Genomic DNA, 11,760 nt, shown 5'->3' with positions numbered 1-11,760 from the left:
AGGGCGAAGCCTGGGCTGGGGCTGAAAGGAGGCACTGGGGACCTGGCTGGCAGTGTGAGGCCCACCTCTCCCCATCCAAGTATGCCGCAGCACACTGAATGGTGGGCTCCCCCATGACATGGGGCATCTGGAGCCACTTAGCAGTTCCATTTGGCTCCAAACAGGCATGCTCTGAGCCAGAAACCCTACCCACCCAGGCTCTACCCCTTCCTCCTCATGGAGCTTGGGTCTCCTCCTCTTCAGGGCTGAGCAGAAAGCTCCCTAAGCCTTGTGGTCTGTCTCAGGACTGGTATTGGTGTTTAACATGTTGGGTGTTAAATATGTTCTTGCTCTTATTGCCCCTGCCCCATTAGAGAGGAGGCCCTGAGGCTAGGAAGGCTCTTGGACCATTCATCTGAGGCCCATTCAGCATCTGTACAACGCCCCCCCTTCTCCCCAGGAGACACGTCCCCTTGAGTCTGCCTGCCCTCTTGTACCTTTGGCCCTCTCTGGCCTTGCTCTCCCAGGGCCTCATGGCCCCTACTTGGCCTTGGCCTCGGCCTCCTTCTGCTCCTTTCCTCCCTCTCTTGGCTTTGCTCCATGTCTGGGCTGCATACCGAATTACTAATCAAAAGGATAATAAAAAAGCCAGTGAAGCAAAGCGGCACATAAATTCCAAATACTAATGTTGATAATTATATGCTGTTGCCTGGAGGGAAAACTTGAAAAAAGGCCATTCGTATTGTGTCTAGGGCCCTGGCCTGGGCACCAAGAGACCTGAGTTCTAGTGTGGTCTTTGTCGTTAATTGGCTGTGTGAACTTAGGCCATCCCTAATCTCCCTGGGCCTTTTTTTCTTTAGGATTCTAAGTCTCCTCAGTAGCTTTGAAGACACTGTAGGGTGATTAGCACTATGTGAAATGTGTGTGAGAGAACGGTCGGCTAATGCACAGTAAGAGTTTCCTTTGAGAAAATTACCTCTCATCCCTCACAAGATATAGGGAGTGGCTCAGAAACGAAAGAATCTATAACTATGCAAAGTTTGCATTCCATTTTCCACTCCCTTCCTTTCTCCATCAAATATTCTCAGATTTGTAAGGAAGGTGAGACCCCCACTAGACTCTAGAGAATACAAATTATAAGCCATAATCCGGGTTCTTGAAGGAGCTGCCATGAAGGGTGGTGGGGTAGAAAGACATGTTAACCAGCAATTCCACACATTAGATAAAGGCTATTATAGGGTAAGTGAAGAGTGCACAGAGAAGGAAACCATTAGTTCTGCTTGGGGAGTCCCTGGAGGCTTCCAGGAGGAGGTGACATTTGAGCTGAGGTTTTCTAAAGGATGAGACATTCACCAGGGAGATTAGGAGAGGAGGGAATTCTGGGTAGAAAAGCTGGAGTGAAGAGACAAGGCTGGAGGACTGATGAGAAAGCTACAGTAGCGTCCAGGAAAGAGACGGCGAGAGCAAGGCAGAGTCAGCAGGATGGAGAACAGGAGACAGGCTTGAGACACCTCTGCAGGAGAACAGAGAGGAGAGGTTGGTTGTGGGGAAGGAGCAAGGCGTCAAGGGTAATGTTTGGGCCTCTGGCTTCTGGGAAGCTTATGCTAACTACGAGAGGGAAGAGAGGGAACTCTGCTTAGCCCGTAATGCTGCTGAGGGCCACAAACCCCTCAGTTTCTAGGTTTTCACACTGTCTGTTTCAATCTTATTCTACCTTTAGTTCCTAGGAATTTTCCTTAAGCCCCCAAAACTCTCCCATCTTATTTTATTTTATTTTATTTTAAATTTTATTTTTGTTTAAAATATTACAGATGTCCCTTTTTCTCCCCCATGACCCGTTTCACCTCTCCCATCTTATTTTATTTTATTTTTTTTAAGTTTTTTTATTGTTTAAAATATTACAGATGTCTCTTTTTCTCCCCAATGACCCATTCCACCCTGTTCCTTCCCCCTCCCCAGTCCCTCTCCCCACCATTGTCCATGTCCTTGGGTTGTGCATATATGCACATAAATTCTTTGGTTATTCTCTCCCCCTCCACCCACCAACCCTCCTCCATCCCTCTGACATTCATCAGTCTCATCTATGCTTCCATGTCATTGAATCTATTATGTTCATCAGTTTATTAAGTTCTTTAGATTCCACGTAAAAGCGAGATCATGTGGTATTTGTCTTTCGCTGCCTGGCTTATTTCACTTAGCATATCCCATCTTATTTTAAATGTCTTAGTGGAAAAGGAAAAGGTCCACGCTTGGGCCAGGAGAGTTCAGTGGGGGCAGAGTAGCCCTGGAAGGCTTCCTGGAGGAGACAGCAGGTATCCTAGCTGGGAACAGAGCAAGGTCCATAGAAAAGGGGCAGAGTAGGCACTGGGTGGAAACCTTGAAGAAGATGCCTTTATGTCTTCTTCTGCTCCCACCTCTCTGACGTTCTCCAAGCAGAATGCAACACTATGGGCTCTGTTTTTGTTGGAGTGTGTTCTGGTTGCTAATTTCTTTTCACCTAGGGACATCCTTTCATAAGCTCTTTCATGCATAGAATTTTCGCTCTTTCAAGGGGTTGATTTGCTCACAGTGTTCCCTAGGGAATGTAAATCAGCACCAGGTGTGGGGAGATCTGCTTCACCACCTGCACCAACAGGCCACACATTGGAAGGGATGTTCCCCATAAGGGGGAAGGTGAGTCCCACCTCCAGCCCGGTACCTTCAAGTCAACCTCATGGTCAAGGCCACACTGATTTCTGGTTTAATCAGGTAGCAGGGACCAATTCTTGACTCTGGACTCAAGAGAGAACCCTGGAGACCCTCTCTGCTTCTGAGTCGGATCCTTTGGTCAGAGACAGACCCTCCCCGACCCAGCAATAGGATCTGTAGTCTGTCTCTTAAACTTCCTTGGGGGGCTCTGGAAGTACATTACCACACTGATTCATGCCAGGGAAAGAAGATGAGAGTTCTCAGCACCAGTCCTGTCCACCTCCTTGCTCTCCCACCACACACAGGTTCGCTCAAGCCTGGGAAGGAGAATGGGGGAGTTAATGCAACTTGGAGAGGGAGAACCAGAGCATGAAGTGGAGGAACACAGCAACCCCAGGCTGCACAGCTCGGAACCCCATCGACATCAACTCTGGCCTTCACAGGCTGCCCTGGGGGCATGTGGGCACTGGCTCACTGGCAGAGGAAATGGAACCGCTGGCACTTTCCCATTTCTCCCGGAGCAAGGGTGTGTGGATGTTTAGGGGTGTGGGGCGGGAATTAGCCATGGCAAGCGCACCGGCGGGTCTTTCACCTGATGTAACGAAGAAAATGAAAGTGAGTGGAGAATAAGAATGTGTGCGTCTGCCTTGCACTCTACGGTTGAAGCACCTGCTCAGCTATTACCTCCTTTGATTCTCATAAACAGGTACCATTTCCAGGTTACAGGTGAGGAAAATGTGTCCCAGAGAAAGTAACTTCCAGCTTGGACAAAATAATTAGAGATCAATAATTGGCCAAAGGAAAGAGACATGAAATTGATGCATGACCCTGCCTTTTCCCTGTCCTGGAAGCTACCGCCAGCCAGGTGGGGGCTGCAGCCGGGCTGCTATGTACAGGACCTGGCACTTGGGTGTGTGTGTGTGCTTGTCCCAAAGGTGACTTTCAAAGGAAAGACTTTTTTCCCTCTGTATGTAGGAAATACTTCCCACTGATAACCACTGATCAAGCACTTAATGTATTTAGGGAACAGAGTGGGTTCTGAGGGTACACAGAGTTAAAAGATATGGCCCTGGTCATCAGAGACAAGATTATTTTAGCTGTGGAATAAGGCCAAATACATACAAATACAAAGAGGTGACAAGTCGGAGTTCTCTAACAGTGCCCTGCCTTCACATGTGTAGTTGTTTCCTTGAAATCCTCCGCCACACCCACCCACATGTCCCTAAAATCTCAGCTCAGGTGTTTCCTCCTCGGCCTGGGCTGGATTTCCCTCCTCTTGCTTCCTGTAACATCCTGTATTCCCTACCACAGGAATCAAACACACTGTTCTTTTTTTTATTTTTATTTTTTAATCTTCATCCGAGGACATTTTTTCAGAGAGAGTGGAAGAGAGAGAGAGTGAGAGAAACATCGATGTGAGAGAGACACGTCAATTGGTTGCCTCCAGCAGTTGTCCAGACCAGGGCCAGGGATCGAGGTACATGCCCTTGGCTAGACTTGAACCCAGGACCCTTCAGTCCTGTGCACCAACGCTGTAACCACTGAGCCAAACCAGCTAGGCCCACAGTGTCCTTTTAAACCTTCCTTGCCTCTCTCTCACCTGACTCTGAGCTTCAGGGAGAAGGGCAGGGCTGTATTGTTCATCCTTGGTACCTAGCTTGTGTCTGATGTAAGTAGACACTTAATAGACATCTATGGAATAAAGAAAAGCAGCCACTTTCCTTGTACTGTCCCCAGCAGATAAGCGCTAAGGTCCCTAGCAGCTCTCACGTGCTGTGACTTCATGCTTGCCGGTTGAGGCATTGTTTTCATTGGGGCTGGATGTGACTTCGCTTAGGAGTGAAGGAAACCACCTCACCGCTGCCCTGCTTTTCGCCTCGGGGACATAACAGTAATCCGAGCAGGAACGACAGTGGCCACCTGTGGCTGACTTCACCTGCCTTTTATTCGAGTGACCGGAGCCGGCAGGAGTCCACTCCTAACAAGGTCTCTGCCTAGTTACCTGGTTGCTGGTGAGGGGATCAAAGTTTTGCCACCTCAAAGTTGTGCTCTGCCCCTTGGGATATTGATTTTAAGCTGGTTATTGAAAAACAAATGACTCAGAAAGAAACTTTGAACCTCCCCCTTTCTGCTGAAAGCAATTCAGATTTTTTTAAAAACCTGCTTCAGGAAAGGAACCTTAGCACAATCACCTTAGAAGGCATGAACTGGCACGTATGTGATGGACAGGAAGAAATATTGTTTCTGGGTTTTGGGTTTGTTTCATTGCTTTTTCAGAGACAGTGGAAGGGAGAGAGAGAGAGAGAAACATCAATGTGAGAGAGACACATCGATTGGTTGCCTCCCGCACATGCCCCGACCAGGGCCGGGGATAGAGCCTGCAACCGAGGTATGTGCCCTTGGCGGGAATCGAACCCGGGACCCTTCAGTCCAAGGGCCACCGCAATAACCACTGAGCCAAACCAACTAGGGCAGGAACATTGTTTCCCGATGGCCCAACAAGGATTTGTTTGCTATATGTTTGCTCTTTCCACTCCCTGTGAATTACCTACTTTCCTTTTGGAATTCCAGTCCCTGCCCTGCTTCTCTTTTGCCTAAAATAAAAGCCTCAACTGCCTAGTGTATTTCCGACTTCACATTTCATGATGTCCCAGCATAAACTTTGTACGCTTTCTTTTGTTAATCTGTCTCTGTTAATTTGGTTATTAGCCCAGCTAGAAGAATTTTTATTTTTATTTTTATTTTTATTTTTATTTCTATTTCAGGAGAGAGCATGAACGCAGTTCCCCACTACCACAAATTATGCAGTTGAGTTTCCCACATTAGGGGAAACCTCAGGTGTCAGAACATCCGGAGAACAATGGATAAGCCTCACCCTGGGAAAACAACCTTCATGATTATGGCATCTCCCTTGCCAGATAACTACACCAGTTAGAAGAATTTGGAAGGTGAGAAGAAAGTTATTTTTTTACACCCCCGCATTGGACAGGTGAGGCTGAGAAAATCCAGTGGCTAAGCAAAACAGAACACCCAGGAAAGGAAACCATGCAGAAGTATTTGCGGATTAGAAAGGCAAGGAAACTTGATGAAAACAAACATTCAAAGTACCTCCCAGGTTTTTAATAATGTCAGAGGAGAAGAGCCTGGAGGAAAAAGATAAGAAGCACATTTATTTTCTCTGTCCAGAACACATCGACTATCCTTCCTCACCCCTCCCCTACCCCATGCCTTGTGTTTTACTCTTTGAAAACAATGGTGGCATTTCTCAGGCAAACTGCATTGTGTCAGTCCTAGGAGTAGGAAAACCAAGTCCAAGATTAGAAAATGTATTTGACAGCTCGCACTGGGCGTGTTGCTGTGGGTAGTGCTGGATTCCCAGTGGTGCCCGGAGCCCTCTGGGTCTGAGCCAGGTTCATCTGCCCCCACAGATGACCCAGCCAATGAGTGACAGGAAGAAGCTGGGCTGTGGACGAGGGGATGCGAGAGGCTATCTGGAAAGATAAGTTTACAAGACATTATCTGAAACCCCTGGAGCCAGATGTTTTTCAGAATTCAGAATTTCTTCAGATTTTAACAAAGCAATGTGATGCATCTACCATATATTATGTAAAATCCTTAGTGAAGTCCCGGGCAGCACCATATAATCAAGCAATCAATATTTCCTCAGAAAAATTTATGACTAGTCATCCCAAGTGTGATCAATAAAGGCATTACATAGCCTCATGGCATTTCAGGGTCTTCTTCCAAATGACTTTATTTGCTTAGACTTACAAAAAAGCTTTTGATCTCAGAATGTTTGGGATTTCAGAATTTTGGTTGAAAGATTGCTGTGCCACAGAGGTTCCAGCCCTTGTGTTCCACCTTGGGTCAAATTGATCTGCAAAAATTCCTATGGTTGACCGAATTTTCTAAGCTTGTAAATTGCCTGACCAGGGGTGCACAGTAATGGCTACTAGCCCTATTGATTGCCCGCTACCTGCCAGGCTCTGCACTAAGTGTCTGACATGCATTTATCTCTCTTATCCTTACCACCATCCTGGGAGGCAGGATTGTTCCCATTTCACAGATGAGGAAACTGAGGTTCATAGAGGTTAAATAACCTACCTGAAATCATAAGCTGGGAAATGGTGAAACCAGGGAATTGAACCCTGCTCAGATTCTAGTGCCTGCATTGCTTTACTACTCTTAATTTTGCCTTCATTTTTAAAGGGGCTGGTTTGAGTATGAATAAGGGGATTAAATTGCCACCAGTTTAGTTTGGGGTGGGTGTTTAGTTAACTATATTGTGAAATAATGTATATTTACAGCATGCACTTCAAGTTTTAAAAAATTATGCAAGTAATAATTGTTCATGAACTAGAGGAGTGAGGAGTAAAAGACTGCTTCCTGGTTTTTTATTTAATTTAATTTTTATTATTTTTGGCTGCTTCCTGTTTATGGTCTCCCCAGGTCCACTCCCAAGATTAGTGGCTTCTTGTGTACCCATCCAGAAGTACATATGTACTTTTTAGTATGTATAGATCATACATAGTTTACTATGGATTTTTATAATACATCTTTCATAATATATCTTTCCATATTTGAACATACAGAATATCTTATTTTTGTTTTTATTAAACCAGTTTTTTAATGAAATGATAAATGTACTAGGCAAACAGTGGTGGAAGGAATGAATTTCCACTTAGTAGACTTTAAGACATGTATGCACGGCTGTTTGTTTTGTTTTTTGAAAGAATTTAGTATAGTGTTTAAGAGCCTATACCTAGAGCATTTTGGATTCAAATCCCCACTCTGTCCCTCGTAAACTCTGTGACTTTGGGTAAATTAATCTCTCTAAGCCTTAATTTTTTTATCCGGAAAGTGGACTTAATTGTGGTACCTCCCTCGGGGAGTTGTATAATGCAGTTTATGGGTTCAGCAGTTTAGTATGGTGCCTGGGGCAGAACAAATTATGCAGTTCAGCCACACTCCTACTGCTTGAGTAGATGTTTAGGGGTGTCCCTAAATTTGCTTGTAGGATAGTCCTAACTGATAGCACTGAGTTCTTTTATCCTGGAAAGTGATAAAAGGTGGGTCCAGGGATTTTTTTTATCATCTTCTCTCCTCCCTCCATCACTATTAACTACAGTCAAAAAAGTTTGGAGACCACTACTCTTGGCAGATTGGACCTTGGACCTTGGACACGAAGCTCCTGCCCTGGGAAAAAGAGGCAGGGTGAATATAGTGAATTTGGGGGGTAAAGCATTGCGTATGGAATTGATGAGGAACTCAAGAAGATAAACATTTTAGCTTTAGGTATATAGATAATAGGCTTGGTAATCAATGCATGTCGAAAGCTGTTGTTCTCGGGACTGGAATGTACGACTGGACCTGCCCTGACTCCAGGGGACCTGCGAGCAATTTAACCTGTGTGCCCCCGGAGGACTGCAGGTGACCAGGACAGCATCTGAGCCATTGCGCTCCAGGGAGAGAACATCCGATGCCCAGGATGCAGACAGTCACCTGTCAGCAGGGGAAGGGATGCTCGAAAATCACCTGACTGCAGCTTTTATCCGATTAACCTTTTCCCCTGAATTCCAAACCCCTCACCTGCTTTCTGCCGAACCCTACGCCCTTTACCTACACGTTTCTTCTCCTTATAAAAAAAGGTCCGCTTGAGATGAGATGTAAGACACTCTTTTAGGGTACATAACCCGCGGTCTTCTCAGATCGCCAGCCATCCGGACAAAGCGCCCATAAAGAATCGGCCCCTGTCTCTACTTATTGGTTCTGGTAGTTACAGCAACACGAAGGCCCACTTTTCTGGTTTCAGAATTAGAACTTCTAACCCTAAACCTGCTGTGTCACTTTGGACAGATCACTTCTCACCAGAGGATTTCCTTTTTTTAAAAAAATATATCTTTATTGACTTTAGAGAGAGGATGGGTGAGGGAGAGAGAGAGAAACATCAATGATGAGAGAGTCATTGATCGGCCACCTCCTGCACGCCCCCGACTGGGGATCGAGCCCGCAACCCGGGCATGTGCCCTGACCGGGAATCGAACCCTGATCTCCTGGGTCCTAGGTCAATGCTCCACCACTGAGCCACGCCGGCCCGGCCAGAGGAATTCTAAATCACATTCAGCTCTAGGATTCTAAGATTCTGGTCTGATTTTCAGGATTCTGCTTTTGATTTCCAGGACTATGCAGATGTGGCTGCGGGGAACTCTTGTCCTTAGAAAGCTGCTGGTTAACCTGGCTTTGGTGTTCAGTCCATTTGGAAAGCAGAGTTCTGCTTAAGCATTGCAGGCTCTGGAATCAGAAAAGCTGTTCCAAGTTTTGAGTCAGCCACTGCTCAGCTGGGCATATTACTTAACCTCTCTAAACCTCAATTTTTTCATTATGTAACATGGGTTAATAATAGTGCCTATCTTAAAAATAGTACCTATCTTTTGTGATTCTTCATTCTACAAATGTTTGTTGAGTGATCCCTATGAGCCAGGCACAGGATACAGTTATGAGAAATACCAGATGAAACTTACAGTCTAGTGTGGAACACAGACAATGACTGAACAATCGTACTAACTAATATAACATTGCAACTGTGACGAGTGCAGCTAAGAATGGCAACACGGTGTCTTAAGAACCTATAACAGAGGGATCCGATGTGATAAGAATTTTGGATAAGGTTTTCTTGGGAAGGTGATGCTTGAATTGAGCACTAAAGAATGAGGATAGCTAACTAGATAAGAGGGGAAACAGAATGTGCAAAAGTCCTGGGGTAGCAGATAAGGGAAAAGGCCAGTGAGGCTGGAGAGAGGAGAATTAAAGGGAACCAAGGACCAAGTGAGGGTGGAGAGATAAGCAGGGTCTCACAATGTTTTATTTTTAATCCTAAAATCAGAGGCAGGACATTGAGGGTTTGAGCAGGGGCCACTATTGTCAGATTTGCCTTTAGAAGAGAGCTAAGGATAGATTTTGGGGAAGGTGGTTAAAGGTTTAGGCACACTAGCTACTGTGGTCCAGGTGAACTAAGATGGTAGTTTAGAATAGGATGGAAATAGAGGGACTTAGAAGCGAACAGATCAGAGAGTTATTTAGAGGATAACATTGGCAGGATTTGGTAATAGAGTATACATATGGGTCAAGGTGGCGGTAGTGAGGGGGAGGAATTTGTCAGGAATGATGCCCAGCTTTCTGGATTGAGCAGTTACATGACTGATGGTGACATTGTCTAAGAGAGGGGCTCCCAGAGAATCAGCAGGTGTGGGGAAAAGAACCTGAGTGGCTTTGGATTGGCTGGCTGGTGGTGCCCTTGAGACATTCAAGTTGAGTCGTCCAGCAGCCAGAGGGCTATGTGAGTCTGAACTGGGAATATAGATTTAGGGGAAATAAGCAGAGACAGCAGGTGACACTGTGCGTAAGAATGAGATGCCCCGGGTACCAAGAATAGTGTAAAGAGGAGAGGGCCTGGGTTTCAGCCTTAAAGGAACCCACCAGTTAATGGCTGGGTAAGAAGAGTGAACCTGAAAAAAGCACAACGGGGCAAGGGGAGGTGAAACCAAGCCTAGAAATCATGGGTTACAGAAGGGAAGGAAAGAATGACTCATGAAAGGAGGAGGGCTCCGCCGTGTGCAAAGACGATGGAAGGTCAAGTAAAACGAGGACTGAAAGGTGCTCATTGCATCTAACGGCACAGACGTCACTGGTGGCCGTGGCCAGAGCTGTGGATATGGAGTGATGGGGTGGAAGCCAGGGTTGGGGAGAGAGTGGGAAGTGGGGAAATGATCATAGTGAGCGTTTCACAACTGTGGAGGGAGGAGAAAGACTCGGCAGTAGCCTGAAATTCTTGGAAGGTGCAAGTTAAATGATGGGTAAAGAATGCTTAGGACAGTTCTTCACCCAGATTGAGCTGGGACTGAGGGTGTTTGCCTTAGAGAAAAAGACGTGACTTCTTCGAATGACCCAGGTACCTGACTCGTGTGCTTCTACATGACATTAGTGAAGCTTATATTCTAGAACTATGAATGAACCCAGCCCTCTTGAAAGGGAGACCTGGAGTACAGCTGGGAAAGGAACAGATGAAAGCTACACTCTTCAGGAATCACATGGTCCCCAGGTCAGGCAGGGCATGTGGAGTCAATAACCGTGGTTTGGGGTGAGGGGCGGGAGGGCTGATTTCCCCATGAAGGTCCAAACCTCCAGAGCATGTCTCCTTCTTTAGTGTAATCCAGTCAAAAGCCATGAAGCTTTCACCAACTACTTAAACTCTCTGAGTTCTCTCAACTCCTGTAGCACTTAGGACCTTGTATAATTGATCAATTGTTTATACGAGAATCCAATCAATCCAACAGATAAAATGATATTTATTGTAAGGGATTTATTTTATAAGTACAATTTTTGTTATTTATTATAAGATGAGTAAATGAAAAAAGTGAGGCTGTTCTGATAATTTTTTTTTTAAAGGAAATCAGTTCTATTGGCTTCAGAAACCAACTTGTTTATTTTGTTTTGGCTGTAAAAGATCCCCCGAATCGTGATTTATTCAGATCAGTAGTGCAGATAACAACAGTTTTATCTTGCAATGCCAGGATGCTCTTTAATTAATCAAAGATGGCAAAAGGACATCTATTCTAAGGTGCATAAAAATGAGCTAGTCCACAGAACAAGCTGGCTTTCCGTGTGTTCATATGTGTGTGGAAATATATTTATGACAAATTATTTTATGAATACTGTATTAACTGCATATATAGTTAATCCTCACCCAAAGATATTTTAACTGATTTTTAGAGACAGTGCAAAGGAGGGAAGAAAGTGGGGAGAGAGAGAAATACTGATGTGAGAGAGACATATCGATTGGTTGCCTCCCACAAGTGCCCAGACCAGAGCCTGGGGATCGAGCTTGCAACCCAGGTACATGCCCTTGACCAGGAATCAAACCCACTACCCTTTGATGGGTGGGCCGATGCTCTAACTACTGAGCCACACCAGCCAGGGCTGCTTAATTTTATTTTTTATTTATTCCTCAAAACAACCCTATGAGATTATTATTATTAGCCCCACTTAATGTATAGGAAAATTGAGGCTCAGAGAGATTAGACAGACTTCTATTTC

General features: G+C 45.3%; 1 non-coding gene across 1 annotated transcript; it reads right to left on the bottom strand.

The window, feature by feature from the left end:
• Window positions 1-5,429: 5,429 nt before the first annotated feature.
• On the bottom strand, window positions 5,430-5,593 carry LOC148094030 (U1 spliceosomal RNA). The gene has a single exon (XR_015716543.1). It is a non-coding gene; the product is annotated as a U1 spliceosomal RNA (small nuclear RNA).
• Between the last annotated feature and the right edge of the window lie 6,167 nt (window positions 5,594-11,760).

The sequence above is a fragment of the Miniopterus natalensis genome, chromosome 1 (assembly GCF_054644295.1).
Source record: "Miniopterus natalensis isolate mMinNat1 chromosome 1, mMinNat1.hap1, whole genome shotgun sequence".
In the NCBI taxonomy this organism is placed as follows: Eukaryota; Metazoa; Chordata; class Mammalia; order Chiroptera; family Miniopteridae; genus Miniopterus; species Miniopterus natalensis.
This window is presented reverse-complemented; position numbering and strand designations above follow the sequence as displayed.